Genomic DNA, 22,338 nt, shown 5'->3' on the forward strand with positions numbered 1-22,338 from the left:
TTGGCTTCCCTTATTGTTGGATTTCTCCTTTTTACTTCACCTGTGCCTTCTGACTATTCTATTTATGTTAAGTCCCAGCTCATCATGGACCTCACTGATTTCACTTCTCAGAGTTCCTCAAGCACTTTAAATATGAACTCCAAAATGTTGCACTATTGTTTTGCAGTGATTTCTGTTATTTCACCTGTGTTGGTTTTAGCACTTAAACTGGCTTATATATTTCCTGACAGAAGGGACTGTACCCTTTCCTTCTGTGATACATGCTATGTGGCCAACCATTTAGGAAGTGTTTAATAAATAAACACATATCATACGTTGCAGTTAACTTTTTAAAACTTTAAACACTTTGTTACAAAAATAATACAAATGAGAACACTTTAGAAAATTATTTTCCCATGGATGTGTGTGTATTTTACTATTAATTCCGTGACCCAAAGGCAACTGCTAATGTTTTGCAGTATAATGTTCCAGACCTTGTCTCCTCCATATTCAAAATACATGTGTTTAATACAAAGTAGGATTATACAATATGGTACTTTTTTTAAAATTCAATTTTATTGAGATATCTTCACATGCCATACAATCATCCACGATATGCAATCAGTTGTTCACAGTACCATTACTTAGTGGTGCATTCTTGGCCTTTTGGATAAGATCAAGTGTAGTATAGTACTTTCAAATTTTGTTTTGTTTATGTATAGATATATTCTCATGTCACTGTATTTATAATTCCTTTAAATTTTGTTTATAGCCATTATTTTTAAACAGACCTTGTACAGACCAGATACTTTACAACTTCTTGCTCTTCTGCTTTTATATAATGGGAAAATCACTGATCAAAAGGGGAAGGGAACTCATATTTATTGAGCCTCAACTAAGCACCAGATAATTTGCCTCCTGATTACTTTCCATTCCTTTCCTCCATCCCCTGTTTCTAATCCATTTCTTCTTTAGAGAGTTTTCCTAATCTCAATGAATGGCATTACCATCTATCCAGGAGTTCAAACAAAAAAACTTAGAGTTATCATATATCCTCCCTTTCTTTCATCCCTTATATTATAGCCATCATCAAATCCTATCAATTCTTTGAAAGTAAATCCTCAGTCTACTCTATGTCTCCAGTGCTACCACTCTACCAAATAGATTTTTTAAAATTTTATTGTTTTTACCATAGATTTTAACCTGTCTTCCTAGTTTCACTCTTGTCTTCTTACAAGTTATTCTCTATTCAGCATTATGGTGATCTGTTAAAACATCTCAGATATAAGATTACCCTCTTTGCTTAAAATCCTTCAACCTTTCCCATGGCATTTAGGATAAAATTCACACTCCTTAGCTTACCCTCAGGGACTTAATCCAGCCTTGACAATGCTCTCCAATTTTCACTGCTATGATTTCCCCCCATCTCTTTAGGCTTCATGCATTCTGTTGCTTTTCTGCTTCTTAAAATATACTAAACTGTGTCAAACTCTGATAGAGTGACATGCTTCGGCAAGAACTGGCAGAAACATCTTTCTCAAAATTTCAGAAAAGTTGAAGGAATGCCTAACAGGGCGAGCACAAATCAAGAAAGTGGTTACTTACAAGTGGTAGAATCTCCTGGTCTCTGAGCCTTCCCTAACCCCTTCCTTGCTGGGTTAGAGCCAGCTCACGCTCCCAGTGCAGATCCCTGATCTTGGTTCTGGAGGTTGCAGAGTAAACTTCATGCATGTACTGGGAGCATGTATGTATGTCTGGTGGTGACCTGAAGGACTCGCCATCCCAAAACTTGCTTTGCCTACAGAAGGCAGCTCACAAAACTCTCCTAAAAAACGCTGTGGGAAAGCAGTCAAGCTGTGGCTGCATGGAGTGAGGGATTGCTGGCTGTAGGATAGACACTGTTTCCTAGGGAAAAGGAGACATTCGTATCCATGTAAACAGAGGAATACCTAAGGGCCACATGCACATGCCCAAGACAAGATACATGACCAGAAAGGACCAGGAAGTCCCTACACTTTGGTTGCAGTTATTCCCATTCAGCCCATTGTATGCATAAACCCTGAAGGAGAAGACTTGTACAAGTCAGTCTACAAAGACTGGGAAAGATGTTTTCTATTTTTCCTTCCTCTTTTTTTTTTTTTTTTTTTTTTTGTTAGCTCCTGGCATTCACAGAAAACTCATCGTAACACTAGCTGTATAGAAGCTTCAGAAATAGGAACCTCACAATCTAAATTCCAGTGATAACACATTGAAATATCAAAATGCCCAGGTTCAACAAAATATTTCAAAACATACAAAGAAATAAAAAGCCTAGGCAAAGGAAAAGATTAAAGCAGTAGAAACCATCAATAAGGAGGACCAGACCTGGGACATACCAAAGACTTTTCAAAAATGGCCCTAAATATGCTCAAAGAGCTAAAGGAAAACATGAACAAAGAACTGAAGGAAATCAGGAAAATAATAGATGAACACAAAGAAAATATTAATAAGGAGATGGAAAGTATGAAAGGGAACCAAACAGAGCTAAAGACTATAGTAATAACATAGAAGGTAATAACATAGGGGAACAAGAGCAGACAGGAACTGACAGAAGAAAGAATCTGTGAACTTGCAGATACGGCAATTGGAATCATCCAGTCTGAGGAACAGAAAAAAAGGAAGAATGAAAAAGCTAAACAGAACCTGAGAAACCTGTGGAATACTATTAAGCATACCAACATACACATTCTGGGAGTCACAGAAGGAGAAGAAAAAAAAAGGGCAGAGAGAATTCTTCCCAAATTTAATGAAACGTGAATTATACCCATCCAAGATACTCAATGAACTTCAAACAGGATAAAGCCATATAGACCCACACTGCAACATAGTATTATCAAACTGTAAAATGCTAGAGATAAAGAGAGAATTCTGAACGCTGCAAGAGAGAAGCAATGTGTCACATATGAAGGGGCCTTAATAAGATGAAATGCTGATTTCTCATTGGAAAGTATGGAAGCAAGTCAGCAGTGGAATGACGTTTGAATTGCTAAGAAAAAAAAATATCAACCAAGATTTCTATATCCAGCAAAACTGTCTTTCAAAAAATGAAGTTGAGAATAAGATATTCCCGAATAAGTAAAAGTTAAGGGAGTTAATTGCCACTAGACTGGCCCTACAAGAGATGCTAAAGGGAGTTCTGCAGGTTTAAAGGAAAGGACAACAGATAATAGATTGAAGCCTCATGAGGAAATAAATACCTCCAGTAAGAATAATGACATGGGTAAATATAAATACCAGTACTATTGTATTTTGGGTTGTAACTCCACTTTTTACTTCATGTGGGTTCTAAAAGGCAAATGCATAAAATATAATGATAAATCAGTGGTTTTGGACTCATAGTATATAAATATGTAATTTGTGGCAGGAACTACATAATGGTTGGGGACAGAGGGTTATAGAATCATAGCTTTTGTATGCCATTGAAGTTAAGTTGATAGCTAATCAAATGGGAGTATTATATATTTAGGATGTTAAACTTAAGCCCTGTGGTAACTACAAAGAAAATACTGGAGAATATACCAGCTTGTAGAGATCGAAATCAGAGTACGGTTTGCCAGGGGAGGGGGGAAAGGCAGTGGGGATTTAATACATAATGATTGTAGGGTTTCTGTTTGGGGAGATGGTGAAGTTTTTGAAGTAATAGAAATAATGAAAGGTGGTGAGCATACTGCAACATTGTAAATGAGAGTAATCTCATTGAATGGTATGCCTGGGAGTTGCTGAGATGGGAAAGTGTATGTTGCATATATCTCCCCACAATTAAAAAAGAATGAGCAACTAAGAGGTAATGACAGTTAAATGTAGAACATGATTGGGGATGGGATCCATTAAGGGAGGAGAAAAGGCTGAAAAACAAATTATTGGTCAATGCTGTCCACCCTCGGCCCCTCTGGTTGCTCAGTTCCTCTGAGCTACAGCCCCCGCCATAGCCACCGCTGAGCCCGCCATCACCACCTCTGAGCAGAAGATGGCTGTGCTTCCAACATATGTTGATCTTGGGAAATCGGCCAGGAATGTTTTCACCAAGGGCTATGGATTTGGCTTAATAAAACTAGATTTGAAAGCAAAATCTGAGAATGGATTGGAATTTACAAGCTCAGGCTCAGCCAACACTGAAACCACCAGAGTGGCGGGCAGTCTGGAAACCAAGTACAGATGGACTGAATGTGGTATTACATTTACAGAGAAATGGAACACTGACAACACACTAGGCACCAAGATTACCGTGGAAGATCAGCTCGCACGTGGACTGAAGCTGACCTTTGATTCATCCTTCTCACCTAACACTGGGGGAAAAAATGCTAAAATCAAGACAGGTTATAAGCACATGAACCTGGACTCTGCGACGTGGATTTTGACATCACTGGGCCTTCAGTCCAGGGTGCTCTGGTGCTGGGTTATGAAGGCTAGCTGGCTGGCTGGCTACCAGAGGAATTTTGAGACTGCAAAATCCAAAGTGACACAGGGCAATTTTGCAGTTGGCTATAAGACTGATGAATTCCAGCTTCACACTAATGTGAATGATGGGACCAAGTTTGGTGGCTCCATTTACCAGAAGGTGAACAAGAAGTTGGAGACTGCAGTCAGTCTCACTTGGACAGCAGGAAATATTAACACTTGTTTTGGGATAGCAGCCAAGTACCAGATCGACCCTGACACACGCTTTTTGGCTAAAGTGAACAACTCCAGCCTGATAGGTTTAGGATACACTCAGACCCTAATGCCAGGTATCAAACTGATGCTGTCCGCTCTGCTGGATGGCAAGAATGTCAATGTCAGTGGCCACAAACTTGGTCTAGGACTGGAATTTCAAGCATAAATGAATACTGTACAGTCATTTAATTTTAAACTATTTTACAGTATTGCTACCTTCAGAATTTAGTGTATCTTTTAAGGTTGTATGTCTGGGATGCAAGTATTGCTAAATATCATGTTAGACCTCCTCCAGGTTTAAAGATGATTCAGCTTTAAAGTGTTACCCTTTCAGAGGTACAGAAGAAACCCAATTCCATAAAAGGTCCTTTAAGCTGTAGACTGTGAGGGGAATTTAGTGGTCCCTCTAGAGATGTCTAGAGGTTTTTTTTTTTTTATCTAGAAATGGCTGCAAGAGGATGCTGATAATGTGTAGGCACTTTGTAAATTCCTATTGAATAAATGAATGAAATTGTGATTTCCTGAGAATTGAACTTAGGTTTCCTAACCCCAGTTGTGGAGAGTCTCATTGCTTAATGGTGTGTACAAACTCATCTCCAAGGGATTTTTTTTTTAGACAGATCTTCATGACCTGTTTCCACCCCAGTCCATCACCTCTTTTACATCATAAGTAGTCTTCAGGGCATGGTAGCTGTTTCTTTTGTGACATTTTGGGGTGGAGAGGGTGGAGGTGATAAAGCCAATAATTCAGAACTTAATTCCATCTCATGTTGTGGTTTTGTGCCCTTGCACCACCACTAAATAGCTTCTAGGAGCTCCAGCTGCAAGCTGGGAAGAGTCTGTGACTGTAATCACATGGTGACAACACTCGGAATCTAAATTGGATTTCTGCTGTATTCTCATCACTCAATTTATTTTTTAGCAGTTTAATGGATACATTTTAGTCTTCCATTTTGTGTGGAATTAGACCATTCCTGTAAAATGCTGTAATTAACATCACTTAAAATAAAACTTGAATAAAATATTGAAACCTAAAAAAAAAAAAACATTGTTACATGATACATTGGAATATAGACTGTAAACGTTATGTCATTGTTAAAGGTCTTGAACTCGACAGCTCCACTAAAGGTTATTACATAAGTGAATATACTTGTTCTTAGGAAATGTGCATGGCAATATTAAGTGTTCAACCTACTCTTGATTTCTCAGAAAATAGATTGATAGATGGATAGATAGGTGAATAGAAAGATGAACTAATAGCAGATGGCCAGAGAGGCTGATATGGCAAATGCGGAAAATTTTTAAATTGGTGGATCCCAGGTATCTGGGGGGATGGGTATGTTGGGAGTTCTCTGTATGAGATTTTTATTCTTTTTGTAATTGTCCCATAAGTTAGAAAGTATTTCACAATAAAAAGTTTAAAATACCAAATAAATAAATATATTAAGGTCCTACCTGCCTTAGGCCCTTTGCATTTGCTTGTCCCTTTGTCTGGAACATTCTGCCCTTGGATTTTTATGAGACTGGCTACTACTTGTCTTTTAGATGTCAGTTCCAGCATCACCTTCTCTGAGAGGCCTTCTCCACCTTCTATGCTCTATCATCCCTTCCCAATCATCCTGTTTATCTCCCAAGGACTTACCACAAATCAAAATTATTTTACTCATTTGTTTACTTATGTTTGCATTTGGTCTTGGTACTTTGTTACTATTGTAGACTCAGTTTATAATACCTAATAGACACCCAATAAATGTGTGTTCAATGAACAAATGAAGTTACATATCATTAATCATCTTTTTTTAAATGCATTTTTTTATTCTGAACTTTAACATATATATGTAACAGTGATAATTTTCAAAGTATGATTTAACAAGTAATGAGAGAGCAAATTTCAAAGAATGTCATGGGTCACGGTTCCACAACTTCACTTACTTCCATTATTGTAAAATATAACATACACACAGGAAGGTGTTAATTTTGATGTACAACTCAACCAGCAGTTATATTGGTAATTTCAAAAATTGCCATGGATTACAGTTACACAGTTTCGTTTCTTCCCATATTATGCAATATGGGGTATATACAGAAAGATAAAGACTTTCAAACTACAAATGAATGACTAGCTATAGAGCATATTTCAAAGGATGTCATAAGGTACAGTTCCACCATGTCCTTTACCCCCTTCCAGCTATTCCAAAACCCCAGCATCTAAAAATATGTATTTAAAGTTTCAGTATTCTGTTCCTTTTACTCTCTCTCAACCTCAGCTATTTCCAGTTCACAGCACTCTGACCCAGACAAGGGTGTAGACAGCAGAGACAGATAGACAAAGAACCTATTTAAATGCTGATGATAAGTACCTAGGGAGTGTATCTTCCCTAATAGGAGGGAGGTGGTGCCCAGCTCTACTACCAACCTTCCACTCAGAACCAGACCCCAGAGCCTGGGGGAAAACAGCCAAAACAAAAACTAAGGGGGCCACACCTCCTTACACCAGTCAGGAGTGACAGGCTGACAGGCACCACCTGCTGGGCAGGTTAGGGAAAGCACAGCGGCTAGAGGCTTCACAGGATGTGTCAGTCTTCTAAGACAAACCCTCAGGGAAACCTGAGACTGGATATTGCCCCCGTCTGAGACCTGAGCCCAGTCTGGTTTGGGAAAACCAGATTGAGGTAACAAAGGAAACCAGATGCCTAGACAGCAGAAAACTACCACCTACACTAAAAAAAAAAAAACAAACAAATGGCCCAGGCAAAGGAACAAACTTACACTTCAGCTGAGATACAGGAATTGAAACGTCTAATACTAAATAAATTCAAAAGGTATAGGGAAGATATGGCAAAAGAGATAAAGGATATAATGGAAACACTGGCAAACATAAGGTAGAAATTGAAAGTTTGAAAAAACAACTGGCAGAATCTGTGGAAATGAAAAGCACAGCACAAGAGATGAAAGACACAATGGAGACATACAAACAGCAGATCTCAAGAGGCAGAAGAAAACACTCAGGAACAGGAGAACAAGACATCTGAAATCCTACACACAAAAGAAAAGATAAGGAAAAGAATGGAAAAATATGAGCAACTTCTCAGGGAATTGAATGACAACATGAAGTGCATGAATGTACATGTCATGGGTGTTGCAGAAGGAGAAGAGAAGGGAAAAGGGGCAGAAGCAATCATAGAGGAAATAATCAATGAAAATTTCCCATCTCTTATGAAAGACATAAAATTACAGATGCAAGAAGCACAGCGTACCCCAATAGGTCTACACCAAAACACTTAATAATCAGTTTATCAAACATCAAAGACAAAGAGAGAATTCTGAAAGCAGCAAGAGAAAAGCAATCCATCACATACAAAGGAAGCTTGATAAGACTATGTGTGGATTTCTCAGCAGAAACCATGGAGACAAGAAGGAAGTGGTGTGATAAATTTAAGATAATGAAAGAGGAAAAACTGCCAACCAAGAATCCTATATCCAGCAAAACTGTCCTTCAAATATGAGGGAGAGTTTAAAACATTCTCTGACAAACAGACAGTGAGAGAGTTTGTGAACAAGATACCTCCTCTATAGGAAATACTAAAGGGAGCACCACAGACAGACAGAAAAAGACAGGAGTGAGAGGTTTGGGAAACAATTTTGGGAGATAGTAGCCCAGCAATGTAAGTACACTGAACAAAGATGACTGTAAGTATGGTTGAAATAGGAAGTTTAGGAACATGTGGGACACCAGAAGGAAAGAGGAAAGATAAAGACTGAGGCTTTGTAACTCAGTGAAACCTAGAGTGCTCAACAGTTGTGATAAAATGTACAAATATGTTTTTACATGAGGGAGAACAAATGAATGTCAACCCTGCAAGGTGTTAAAAATGGGAAAGATAAGGGAAAAAATACAATCAGTGCATACTAGAGACTATAGTTAGCAGAAACATTGTATCATCCTTGCTTTAATGTAACAAAGGCAATATGCCAAAGCTAAATACATATAAGAGAGGGATGTAAGGGAGGGATATGGGACTCTTGGCATTGGTGATGTTGTCTGACTCTTTATTCTATTTTAGTTTAATTCTGTCTTTCCTTTTGTTGCTTCCTAGCTGTCATGGTTTTTTTTTTCTCTCTCTCTCTTTTTTCTTTTTCTTTTGTCTCTGTACTGTCTTTGACTCTTCCTCCTGCTTTGTGGAAGAAATGGAGTTGTCCTTATATAGATAGTGTTGATGGTAGTGAATACATAAACACGTGACTATACAGGGAACCATCGATTGTTTACATAGGATGTAATGTATGGTTGATGGGTTGATGAAAAAACCTTGAGGGCACTATATTAAGTGAAACAAATCAGATGCATAAGGACAAATATTGCAGGGTCTCACTGATATGAATTTAGTTTTAATATGTAAACTCATAGACATGAAATATAAGTTACCAGGATATAGAATGAGCTGAAGAATGTGGAGTGGTTGCTTTTTATGAGGAAAATGTTCAACTAGGTTGAACTTAAGTGTTTGGAACTGGATAGAGGTGACAGTAGCACGTTGTGAGAATAACTAACAGTGCAGAATGGTGTGTGAATGTGGTGGAAAGGGAAAGCTCAGAATCACATATGTTATCAGAAGGAAAGTTGGAAGTTAAAAGTTGGGAATGTATAAAGCAGTGAATCTTGTGGTGGGCAATGTCTGTGATTAACTGTACAAATATTAGAAGTCTCTTTCATCAACTAGAACAAATGTATGACACTATATCCAGAAGTCAATAATAGAGGGGCATATAGGAAAAAATCTATACCTATTGCAAACTACATACTACAATTAGTATTTTAACATTCTTTCATCCACAGTAACAAATGTACTATACCAATACTATGAATCAATAATGGAGGAGTGTGATTAGGGGTGTGGGAGGATTTCAGTTTCCTTTTTTTGTCTTTATTTCTTTTCTGGAGTAATGAAAATGTTCTAAATTAAAAAAAATTAATTGTGATGATGGATGCACAGCTGTATGGTGGCACCATAGGTAATTGATTGTATACTTTGGATCTTTGGATAAATTGTATGGTATGTGAACAATCTCAATAAAATTAAATTTTAAAAAAACTTTGTGAGTGAATCTTCTATAGAATCTCAAGTAGTGACCTAGGTATTTGGGGACTACTTTTGGTAAGGGCATGGCTTACTGTGGCCATTTGGGATGTCTAGTTGGAGCTCGCATAAGAGAAACATCCAGGATAGTCTCTCAACTGTATTTGGGATCTCTCAGTCACTGTGACCTCAGCTTCTTGCCTTTCTTTTTTCCCCCTTTTGGTCAAGTATGCATTTTCAATCCCTCACTGCCAGGAACAGGCTCATTCCTGGGAGTCATGTCCTGCATTGCCAGGGAGATTCATTCTCCTAGGAGTCATGTCCCTTGTGGGCGGAGCTTAATGAATTTATTTGCCACATCTGAGCAACAAAAGAAGTTCCCTGGAGGTGCCTCTTAGGCATAATTAAAGGAGGGCTCAGCCCCCTGTTTACAAGCCTAAGTTTCACAAGAGCAAGCCTTGAGTCGAGGGTGTGATATATTAAGTAGTGCATTCCTAATTTCACTTAATATATATTCTATCCCATGATAAATGGTCAGTTTCTTGCATTGTCTTCACTTAGTTGTACAACCATCATTACTCTCAACTTTAAACAATTACCATAACGTAATATAACCCAGAGCTCTTATCAGCTGCTAATTATTCGTACCTAGTATTAGTGTAGTGTTGGTAAGATATTCCTATTAAACATAGTCTTTAATATATAATGGCTCGTTTTTCCATATACCACTCTGTTGTTAACCCTCTGCACCAGTGTCATACCTTATAAGTGTATCATGCTAACGCTGTTTAGGTTTGTGGTGCTACTCTGTGGGTTACATGCCTTTAAACAACCATTTATGAGACTCGAGCAAGATGGCGGCACAGAGAGGAGTGGAAGCTAAGCAGTCCCCCTGGAACAACTACAAAAAACCAGAAACGACTAGTAAATAATCCAGAATAACTCCTGGGGGACAAACGAGACCATCCATTCATCATACACCAACCAGAATTGGGAGGAATGCCCGAGAACACAGCATAAAATCTGTAAGTAAAACCTGTGGAACCAGGTCGGGAGACCCCCTCCCCCATAGCCAGAGCTGCGGAGCGGCGTGGTGCCAGAGAGAAGCTCTCTCCCAGCAAGCTAATACAGCTCAGCTGAGCTCCAACTGGGGTTTTAAGTAGCGAGTGTGAACTGCTCACTACAGGTACACAGCCCCAAAAAACAGACAGAGGCTTTGGGTGACGACTGACCTCGGAGAGCCGGAGGGTCGCCTTGGACTGGGTCTGAAGGGGACTATCTGTTTCTTTTTTGGCTCAGTGGAGAAAGCCCCAGTCATTTTCAGTTTCCAGGGCTGTGACTCTGGGAAGGGTGGAGACACCACAAGCAGAGAGTGAGACCATTGAAATGCTAATGACCTCCACCTGAGGGGTCTGTCTTCTCTAGGAGGAAAGGGGTGGGGCCCTTTCCATTCAAAACCAGACCCCACAGCCATACCTCCTCACACCAGTCAAGAATTATAGGCTAACAGGCATCACCTGCTGGGCAGAAAAGCACAGTGACCCGAGGCATCAAAGGGTGGAGCAGTTTTCTAAGACACACCCGCAGGGAAACGTGATACTGAATATTTCTTCCCTCTGGGACCTGAGCCTGTTCTGGTCTGGGAAAACCTGATTTGGATAACCAAGGAAACCATGCCTAGACAACAGAAAATTACAACCTACACTAAGAAAAACAAAGTTATGGCCCAGTCAAAGGAACAAACGTACACTTCAACTGAGATACAGGAATTTAAACAACTAATGCTAAATCAATTCAAATAGTTTAGAGAAGATATTGCAAAAGAGATAGAGGCTGTAAAGGAAGCACTGGACATGTATACGGCAGAAATCAAAAGTTCAAAAAACCTACTAGTAGAATCTATGGAAATGAAAGGCACAACACAAGAGATGAAAGACACAATGGAAACATACAACAGCAGATCTCAAGAGGCAGAAGAAAACACTCAGGAACTGGAGAACAAAACACCTGAAAGCCTAAACGCAAAGGAGCAGATGGAGAAAAGAATGAAAAAATATGAGCAACATCTCCAGGAACTCAAGGATGAAACAAAGTACAATAATGTATGTATCATTGGTGTCTCAGAAGGAGAAGAGAAGGGAAAGGGGGCAGAAGCAATAATAGAGGAAATAATTAATGAAAATTTCCCATCTCTTATGAAAGACATAAAATTACAGATCCAGGAAGTGCAGCGTACTCCAAACAGAAGAGATATGAATAGGCCTACGCCAAGACACTTAATAATCAGATTATCAAATGTCAAAGACAAAGAGAGAATCCTGAAAGCAGCAAGAGAAAAGCAATCCATTACATACAAAGGAAGCTTAATAAGACTGTGCGGATCTCTCAGCAGAAACCATGGAGGCAAGAAGGAAGTGGTGTGATATATTTAAGATACTGAAAGAGAAAAACCACCAACCAAGAATCCTGTATCCAGCAAAGCTGCCCTTCAAAATGAGGGAGAGCTCAAAATATTTTCTGACAAACAGACAATGAGAGACTTTGTGAACAAGACACCTGCCCTACAGGAAATACTAAAGGGAGCACTACAGGGTGATGGAAGACAGGAGTGTGTGGTTTGGAACACAATTTTGGGAGATGGTAGCACAACAATGTAAGTACACTGAACAAAGGTAACTATGAATACGGTTGAGAGAGGAAGGTGGGGAGCATGTGAGACACCACAAGAAAGGAGGAAAGATAACGACTGGGACTGTGTAACTTGGTGAAATCTAAAGTATTCAACAATTGTGATAAAATGTACAAATATGTTCTTTTACGAGGGAGAACAAGCAAATGTCAAACTTGCAAGGTGTTAAAAATGGGAAGGCATTGGGGGAGAGATGCAATCAGCATAAACTAGAGACTGTAACTAATAGAATCATTGTATTTTGCTTCCTTTAATGTAACAAAGGTGATATACCAAGATGAATGCAGATAAGAGGGGGGGATAGGGGAGGCATGTTAGACACTTGACATTGGTGGTATTGTCTGATTCTTTATTCTACTTTGATTTAAGTTTATTTTTCCTTTTGCTGCTTCCTAGCTGTCATTTTTTTGTTTCCTCTTTCTTTTGCCTCTCTACCTTCTTTGACTCTCCCTCCTGCCTTGTGGAAGAAATGTAGATGCTCTTGCTTAGTATGAGCAGAGTGTTCAATTAGGATGAACTTAAATGTTTGGAAATGAACAGGGGTGTTGGTAGCAAGATGTGAGAATAACTAACAGCGCCAAATGGTGTGTGAATGAGGTGGAAAGGGGAAGCTCAGAGTCATATATGTCACCAGAAGGAAAGTTGGAGGTCAAAAGATGGAAATGTATAAAACTGAATCCTATGGTGGGCAATGTCCATGATCAACTGTACAAATACTAGAAATCACTTCATGAACCAGAACAAATGTATGACAATACAATTAGAAGTTAATAATAGAGGGGCATATAGGGAAGAACTATATACCTATTACAAACTATATACTACAGTTAGTAGTATTTCAACATTTTTTCATAAACAGTAACAAAGGTACTATATCAATACTAGGAGTCAACAATTGAGGGGGGTTGGTTAGGGATAAGGGAGGTTTAGAGTTTCCTTTTCTTTTTTTCTTTTTTCATCTTTCACTTTATTTCTTGTCTGGAGTAATGAAAAGTTTCTAAAAATTGAACAAAAATTAAGTGTGATGGATGCACAGCTGTATGAGGGTACCCAGGGGCAAGTGATTGTACACTTTGGATCTTTGGACAATTGTATGGTATCTGAACAATCTCAATAAAAATGAAAAAAAAAAAAACATTTATGAACATGTTCACCTTCAATGAGTCACTGATATTTATAATCCCATTAACAAACGATAGTCACATCTGACCATTCCCATACCATTAAGTTCACCCTCATTATCATATCTATACATATTAGATTATCATTCCACCTTGACTAGCTTCTGTCTATCTCTAGGTCCCCTATATTCTACATTATAAGACACATTAGTGGTAACATACAATATTTCTCCTTTTATGTCTGGCTTATTTCACTCAGCATTATGTCTTTAAGATTCATCCATGTTGTCATATGTTTCACAAATTCGTTCCTTCTTACAGCTGCATAGTATTCCATCATATGTATAACCGCATTTTGTTTATCCACTCATCTGTTGAAGGATTTTGTATTGTTTCCATCTCTTGACAACTGTGAATAATGCAGCTATGAATGTAAGTGTGCAAATATCTGTTCATGTCACCGCTTTCAATCTTCTGGGTATATACTGAGAAGTCAAATTGGTGGATCATAGGGTAACTCGATATCTAGTTTCCTGAGGAACTGCCAAACTGTCTTCCAGAGTGCCTGTACCATTATGCAGGCCAATCAGCAATGTATACGAGTTCCAATTTCTCCACATCCTGTCCAGCATTTGTAGTTTCCTGTTTGTTTAATGGCAGCCATTCTTACTGGTGTGAGATGATATCCCATTGTGATCTTGATTGCACTCCCTAATAGCTAATGAGGATGAACATTTTTTTCATGTATTTTTTAGCCATTTGTATTTTCTCTTGAGAGAAATGTCTTTTCATACCTTTTGCCCATTTTATAATTGAGCTGTTTGTACTATTGTACTATTGTTATTGAATTGTAGGATTTCTTTATATATGCAAGATATCAGTCTCTTACCAGGTACATGGTTTCCAAATATTTTCTCCCATTGCATTGCCTGCCTCTTCACCTTTTTGACAAATCCCTTTGAGGTACAGAAGCTTTTCATTTGGGGAGTTCCCATTTATCTATTTTTTCTTTTGTTGCTTGTGCTTTGGGTGTAAGGTCTAAGAAGCAACCTTCTAATACTAGGTCTTGAATATGTTTCCCTACATTATCTTCTGAGAGTTTTATGGTACTGCTTCTTATATTGAGGTCTTTGATCCACTTAGACTTAATTTTTGTATAGGGTATGAGGTAGGGGTCCTCTTTCATTCTTCTAGATATGGATATCCAACTCTCCTAGCCCCATTTGTTGAAGAGACTGTTCTGTCCCAGTTCAGTGGATTTGGGGGCCTTATCAAAAATCATTTGAACATAGATCTGGGGGTCTGTTTCCAAATTCTCAATTTGATTCTGTTGATTATTTTGTCTATCTTTGTGCCAATATCATGCTGTTTTGACTACTGTGGTTTATAGTAGGCTTCAAAGTCAGGAAGTATAAATCCTCCCACTTTGTTTTTCTTTTTTAGAATGTTTTTGGCAATTCGAGGCCCCTTTCTCTTCCAAATAAATTTGATGACTGGCTTTTCCAAGTGTACAAAGTCAGTTTTTGGAATTTTGATTGGATTTGCATTGAATCTGTAGACCAGTTTGGGTATGATTGACATCTTAACGTTTAGCCTTCCTTTCCATGAACACAGAATATCTTTCCATCTCTTTAGGTTCCCTTTAATTTTTTTAGTAAAGCTATGTAATTTTCTATATAGGGGTCTTTTATATCCTTGGTTAAGTTTATTACTTGGTACTTAATTTTTTTATTTGCTGTTGAAAGTGCAATCTTTTTCTTCAGTGTCTCTTCAGTTATATAATTTCTAGTGCATAGGAACATTACTGACTTATGTGCATTAATCTTGTATCCCGCCACTTTGCTGAATTTGTTTATTAGCTCAAGAAGCTGTGTCAATGATTTCTCAGGGTTTTCCAAATATAAGATCATATTATCTGCCAATAATGACAGTTTTACTTCTTCCTTTCCAATCTGGATTCCTTTTATTTCTTTCTCTTGCCGGATTGCTCTGGCTAGAACTTCTAGCACAGTGTTGAATAATAGTGGTGACAGCAGGCATCCTTGTCTTGTTCCTGATCTTAGAGGGAAGATCACCAGTGGGTACTGTGCTGGCTGTGGGTTTTTCATATATGGCCTTTATCATATTGAGGAAGTTTCCTTCAACTCCTACCTTCTGAAGTGTTTCTGTCCAAAAAGGATGCTGAACTTTGGTGAATGCTTTTTTAGTATCTATTGAGATGATCATTTGATTTTTCCCTTTTGGTTTGTTAATGTGTATTACATTGATTGATTTTCTTATGTTGAACCACCCTTGTATGCCTGGAGTGAACTCCACTTGGACATGGTGTGTGATTTTTTTTTAATGTGTCTTTGGATTCCATTTGAAAGTATTTTGTTGAGAATTTTTGCATCTATATTCATTAGGGAGCTTGGTCTGTAGTTGTCCTTTCTTGTAGCATCTTTATCTGGTATTTATATTAGAGTGGTTTTGGCTTCATAAAATGAGTTAGGTAGTGATCCATTTTCTTCAATGTTTTGAAAGAGTTTGTATAGGAATGCTGTCAGTTCTTTTTGGAACATTTAGTAAAATTCCCCTGTGTGGCCGTCTGGCTCTGGGCTTTTATTTGTGTGAAGCTTTTTGATGACTGTTTGGATCTCTTTAATTGTGATTGGTTTGTTGAGGTCTTCTATTCTCTGATCAGTCTAGGTTGTTCATGTGTTTCCAAGAAATTATTCATTTTCTCTAAACTGTCTTGTTTGCATACAGTTGTTCATAGTATTCTCATGATTTTTTAAATTTCTTCAGGATCCACAGTAATTTCCCACCTCTCATTTATTATTTTGTTTATTTTGTGTCTTCTCTCTTTTTTACTTTGTCAGTCTAGCTAGGGGCTTGTCAATCTTGTTGATCTTCTCAAAGAACCAACTTTTGGTTTTATTCTCTCTATTGTTTTTTGTTCTCCATATCATTTATTTCTGCTTTAATCCTTGTTATTTCTTTTCTTTTACTTGCTTTAGGCTTAGTTTGCTGATCATTCTGTAGCTTCTTCAGTTATTCCATTAGGTCTTTGATTTTAGCTCTTTCTTGCTTTTTAATGTATGCATTTAGAGCTATAAATTTCCCCCTCAATTCCAGCTTTGCTTCATCCCATAAGTTTTGAAATGTTGTTCTTATTTTCATTCATCTCTAAATATTTAGCAATTTCTCTTGCGCTTTCTTCTTTGACCCACTGATTGTTTAGGAGTATGGTATTTAAGCTCTAGAAATTTGTGAATGTTCTAAATCTTTGATGGTTATTAACTTCTAGTTGTACTCCATTGTGATCAGAGAATGTGCTGTGAACAATTTCAGTCTTTTAAAATTTATTGCGGCTTGTTTTATACCCCAACATATGATCTATCCTGGAAAAAGTTCCATAAGCACTAGGGAAGAATGTATATCCTGGTAATTTTGTATGGAATGCTCTATATAATTCATTTATCACGTGGTTTAGGTTCTCAGTTTCCTTATTGGTTCTCTGTCTGGTTGATCTATCTATAGGAGAGTGGCGTATTGACATCTCCCATGATTATTGTGGAAACATCTATTGTTTCCTTCAGTTTTGCCAGTGTTTGTCTCATGTAGTTTGGAGCACTTTGGTTAGGTTAATAAACATTTATGATTATTTCTTCTTGGTGATTTGTCTGTTTTATTAGTATATTGTGTCCTTCTTTGTCTCTTATGACATCCTTGCATTTAAAGTCCAATTTGTCTGAAATTATTATTGCTATCCCTGCTTTCTTTCGGCTGTTGCTTGCATGGAATTTTTTTTTCCCATCCTTTCTCTTTCAATCTCTTTGTGTCGTTGGGTCTAAGATGTGTCTCTTTTAAACAGCATATTGATGGTTCATATTTTTTAATCCGTTATATCAATCTATATCTTTTAATTGGGGAGTATAATCCATTCACATTCAATGTTATTACTCTAAAGGCAGTTCTTGAATCAGCCATCTTATCCTTTGGGTTTTATTTGTCAGATGTATATTTTTCTTCTTTCTCTTTATTTCCTTTAAGTTACCCTTACCAATACTCTTCAGTTCTGTGCCCTTCTCCAGGCCTCTCTTTTTCTCAGCTTGTAGAGCTCCCTTTAGTATTTCTTGTAGGGCAGGTCTCTTGTTAATAAATTCTCTCAACATTTGTTTGTGAAAACTTTAAGCTCTTTCTTAATTCAGAAGGCCTGGTTTGCTTAATAAAGAATTCTTCGCTTGCAATTTTTCTCCTTCAGAATTTTAAATATGTCATACCACTGCCTTCCAATCTCCTTGGTGCCTACTGAGTAGTCAGTATTTAGCCTTATGTTGTTTCCATTGTATGTGATGAATCGCTTCTCCCTTGCTGCTTTCAGAACTTTCCCCTTCTCTTCAGTATTTGACAATCTGATCAGAATATGTCTCGGAGTGGGCTTATTGGATTTTTTCTATTTGGATTTCGTTGGGTATCTTTGATTTGCATATTTATGTCATTTAGAAGGGTTGGTTAATTTTCCCCAGTGATGTCTTTTAGTGCTCTTCTAGCCCTTTACTCTTCTCTTTACCTTGTGGAACACAATGATTCTTATACTTGTGTGCTTCATGTTATCCTTCATTTCCCTGTGATCCTTTTCAATTTTTTAATTTTTTTCACCATTCATTCTTTTGTGCTTTCACAATCCATCATCCTGTCCTCAAGTTCATGAATTCATTCCTGTTAGTCTTCAAATCTGCTATTATGTGTCCCTGGAATATTCTTAATTTGATCAACAGTATCTTTTATTTCCATAAGATCTGCTTTTTTAAATTTATTCTTGGAAATTCTTCTTTATGCTCTTCAATGGTCTTCTTTATGTCCTTTATATCCTGAGGCCATGACATTGATGTTTGTGTGTACTTCTTTGATTAAATGCTCCAAGTTCTGTGTCTCCTCTGGCTTTTTAATTTGGACATTTGGGTTGTCCATATCTTCTGGTTTCTTTATGTGCTTTATAATTTTCTGTTGTTTTTTGGCCTCTTGGCATTTGCTTGTCTTGATAGGGTTCTTTTCAGATATTCAGGATTATTTGAACATTTATCTGTAATTTCAGAGAGCTACAGCTTGGTAGAGGGTACTTACCCTGACTAATCAGCTGATGGCACTCTTGGGCCATCTCTTCCCATCAAGCCAGTTCTCCCCCAGCTTTGTCTGTGTGCTGAGTGGGTGTCCAGACCATGTGGAAGTCCAATTAGTGCACCAATTTCTGTGTGCAATGGGGCTGCCAGCCCTGTGGATAGGATGCATGCCTGCATAGTTTGGCAGGATGTCTGCTCTAGGATACAGTGGTCCCAGCCTTTCCTTGGGCTGCAGGCCTTTGTCACCTTGCAGGTCAAATGCCCCATAGTCCCTATCTGCCATGCACCATGAGTCCCTGAGAATAGGGGAGGGCTCCTGGCACTACCATGTGGCACCCTTGCCTCTAGGCTGTGCGCACTGTGGACCTCCAAGGAGGAAGAGTGGATGCTGTCACAAGCCTGCTGAATCCTGAATTCCCTCAAGGATGCTCTCAGCCACAGGACTGTGAAGGGTCATGTCCACAGCCAGCTGCAAAGATGGCTGCACGGGGCATGGAAAGCTGCCCCCTTCTGCTCTTGTCTGCCTGCTGCGACCGCCAGTTCCTTGCATGGGGGCTCTAGGCTGCAGGTCTCTGAAAGGTTATCCCCCAAGCAAAGTGCTGAGGAGGGTGCCCAGTGCATGGAAGGCTGCCCCCTCTGCACTTGTCAGCCAACTCCAACCGCCTATTCCCTGGCAGCATTCTGGGCCAAACACTCACTGGTCTTAAACGCAGGCTCTCAGTTTCTCCAAGTACACACTCATGTGGGTGTAGAATCTCTGCCCAGCTGGTGGAACCCTGGAGCTGCTGTTCTGGTGTGCTTTCTGTCCTTTATCTAGTGTTGTTCATGGAGGAAAATTTTGCTTTGTCTTTCCTAATCCACCATCTTCCCAGAACTCCCATTTATCACCTTTTAAATTTCTATGCCAACCTTGTAACCTCTTAGCCAGCCAGCATCTCCTGGGGAATCTATCAAAACCTTCATTGGCATTCCCAATTTGTGGTCTGCCCTTTTGAATTCAGACTTGCCAATCTCCATGATAACATGAGCAAATTCCTATAATAAACTTCAATATATTTGTGTGTGTCTGTGTGTGTGTGTATCTCCATCCTCTTGGGTTTTTCCCCTGGAGAACTCTGAGTTAATACATATCTAGAGGTCATAAGGTAATTCTTTTTTTTTTTTTTTTAACTTTTTGAAGAACTACCGAACTATTTTCCTCAGTGGCTGCACCATTTTACATTCCCACCAGCAGTGCAGAAGGGTTCCAATTTCTTCACATCCTTACCAACATTTTTTATTACAACCATTCTAGTAGGTGTGATGAAGTATCTCACTTTTTTTGTGTGTTAATATCTTAACAGTATTACATCTTCCTGAATTTCTTTCAGCAGTGTTTTGTAGTTTTCAGTGTACAATTGTTTCAGTGTAACAGTTTTCTTAATTTCCCTTTCAGATTGTTCATTGCTAATTGTCTTAGTTTGCAAAGGCTGTTGTTACAAATATCACACAATGGGTTGGCTTAAAAAGCTGAAATTTATTGTCTCATGGTTTTGGAGGCTTAAAGTCCAAAAATCTGCTTTTAGATTGCCACAGTCCCTTTGCTTGCATCTCTACTTCTGTCACATGTTGATCTGTCTCCTTGGTGTCTTCCTATGGCTTTCTCTGACCTATTGCATCTGAATTTCCTCTGCCTCATAACGCAGACAAAGCCTCAGGAATAATGTTAAATAGCAATGGTAAATTCATGCATCCTTATCTTTTTTCTGATGTTAGGAGAAAAGGTTTCAGTCTTTCACCATTGAGTATGTTAGCTGTGGGTTGTTCATATATATTCCTTTTGTCGTGTTGAAGAAATTTCTTTCTATAGCCAGGTTTCTGAGTGTTTTTATCAAGATATGGTTCTGGATTTTATCAAATGCCCCTTCTGCATAATTGAGATGATCTTGTGGCTTTTTTCCTTCATTCTATTTATGTGGTGTATTACGTTAATTGATGTTTGTTGAACTACCCTTGCATTCCTAGGACAAATCCCACTTAGTTATGGTATATAATTTTTATACTGTTTGATTTGCAAGTATATTACTGAGGATCTTTTACATCTGTAATTTTCTTCTGATGTCTTTATCTGGCTTTGGTATCAGAGTAACATTAGCCTCATACAATGAGTTTGGAAGAGTTCCCACCTCCTCCATTTTTTAGAAGAGTTTGAAAGGAATTGGTGTTAATTTTTCTTTGAATATTTAATAGAACATGAAAGCCATTTGGTCCTGGACTTTTCTTTTTGGGGAGAGTTTTTGATGATTGACTCAATCTCTTTACTTGTATATCTGTTGCGATATTTTATTTCTTCTTGAGTTAGTGTATGTAAATTGTGTTTTTATAGGAATTTGTACATTTCATCTAGTTATCTGATTTGTTGGCCTAACATTGTTGATAGCATTCTCTTATAATATTTTTAATTTCTACAAGATAATTAGATATTCTGCAAAATAATTATCTACAAATAATTTCTGTAATTATTAATACAGAAATAATTTCTTCTTTTTTTCTTTGTCAGTCTGGCTAAAGATTTATCGATTTTATTAGTCTTTGAAGAACCAAGTTGATTTCACTGATTCTGTCCATCATTTTTCTATTCTATATTTCCTTTAACTCTGTTCTAAGCTTTATTATTTCCTTCCTTCTTCTAAATTTATGCTTAGTTTTTATTCTTTTTCTAGTTCCTGAGGATGTGAAGTTATTCTCTTGATTTGAGATATTTCTTCTTTTTAATGAAAACATTTAAAGCTATGACTTTCCCTCTGGGCACTGCATTTGCTGCCTCCCATAAGTTTTGGTATGCTTTGTTTTCATTTTTATTCATCACTAAGAGTTTTCTTATTTCCCTTGTGTTTTTTTTTTTTTTTTTTTCCTTTGACTCACTGGTTGATTTAAGAGTGTGCTGTTTAATTTCCATATATTCATGAATTTTCCAGTTTTCCTTCTCTTCCTGATTTTAGCTTCATTCCATTGTGGTCAGAGCAGATACTTTGCGTTATTTTAGTCTGTTTAAATTGAGACATGTTTTGTGACCTTGCACGTGGTCTATCCTGGAGAACAAGCCATTTGTTTACTTGGAAGAATGTATATTCTGCTATTGTTGGGTGGAGTGTTCAATATATGTCTGTTAAATCTAATTGGTTTATATTGTTCAAGTCTTCTCTTTCCTTATTGATCTTCTGTCTAGATGTTCTATCCTTTATTGAAAGTGATGTATTGAAGTCTCCAACTATTATTGTAGCAGTGTCTGTTTTCCCTACAGCCCTGTCAATGTTTTTTTCCTTTATTTTGCAACTCTTTTATTAAATGCATATATGTTTATAATAGTTACATCTCCTGGATGCACTGACTCTTTTTTTTAGTATATAATGTCCTTTTCCAGTGTCTTGTGACAGTTTTTACTTAAAGTCTAATTTCTGTTATTAGTGTAGCTTCCCCCCATCTGCTGTGTTTTGGTTATTCTTTTCGTGGAATTTTCTCTTTCCCATCCTTTCGCTTTTAATCTGTTTGTGTCTTTGGGTCTAAGGTGAGTCTCTCGTAAACAGCATGCAGTTGGATCATGCTTTTTCTTTTTCTTCTATTCTGCCAATGTCTGCCTTTTTATTGGAGAGTTTAATCCATTTACAATAAAATTATATACTGGTTTCTCTCTG

General features: G+C 37.8%; 1 protein-coding gene and 1 pseudogene across 2 annotated transcripts in view; both read left to right on the forward strand.

The window, feature by feature from the left end:
• Positions 1–22,338, forward strand: part of SBF2 (SET binding factor 2) — a 696,898-nt gene that overhangs the window by 392,631 nt on the left and 281,929 nt on the right. The window lies entirely within an intron of this gene.
• Positions 3,968–5,055, forward strand: LOC119537506 (annotated as a pseudogene).

The sequence above is a fragment of the Choloepus didactylus genome, chromosome 6 (genome assembly GCF_015220235.1).
Source record: "Choloepus didactylus isolate mChoDid1 chromosome 6, mChoDid1.pri, whole genome shotgun sequence".
In the NCBI taxonomy this organism is placed as follows: domain Eukaryota; kingdom Metazoa; phylum Chordata; class Mammalia; order Pilosa; family Megalonychidae; genus Choloepus; species Choloepus didactylus.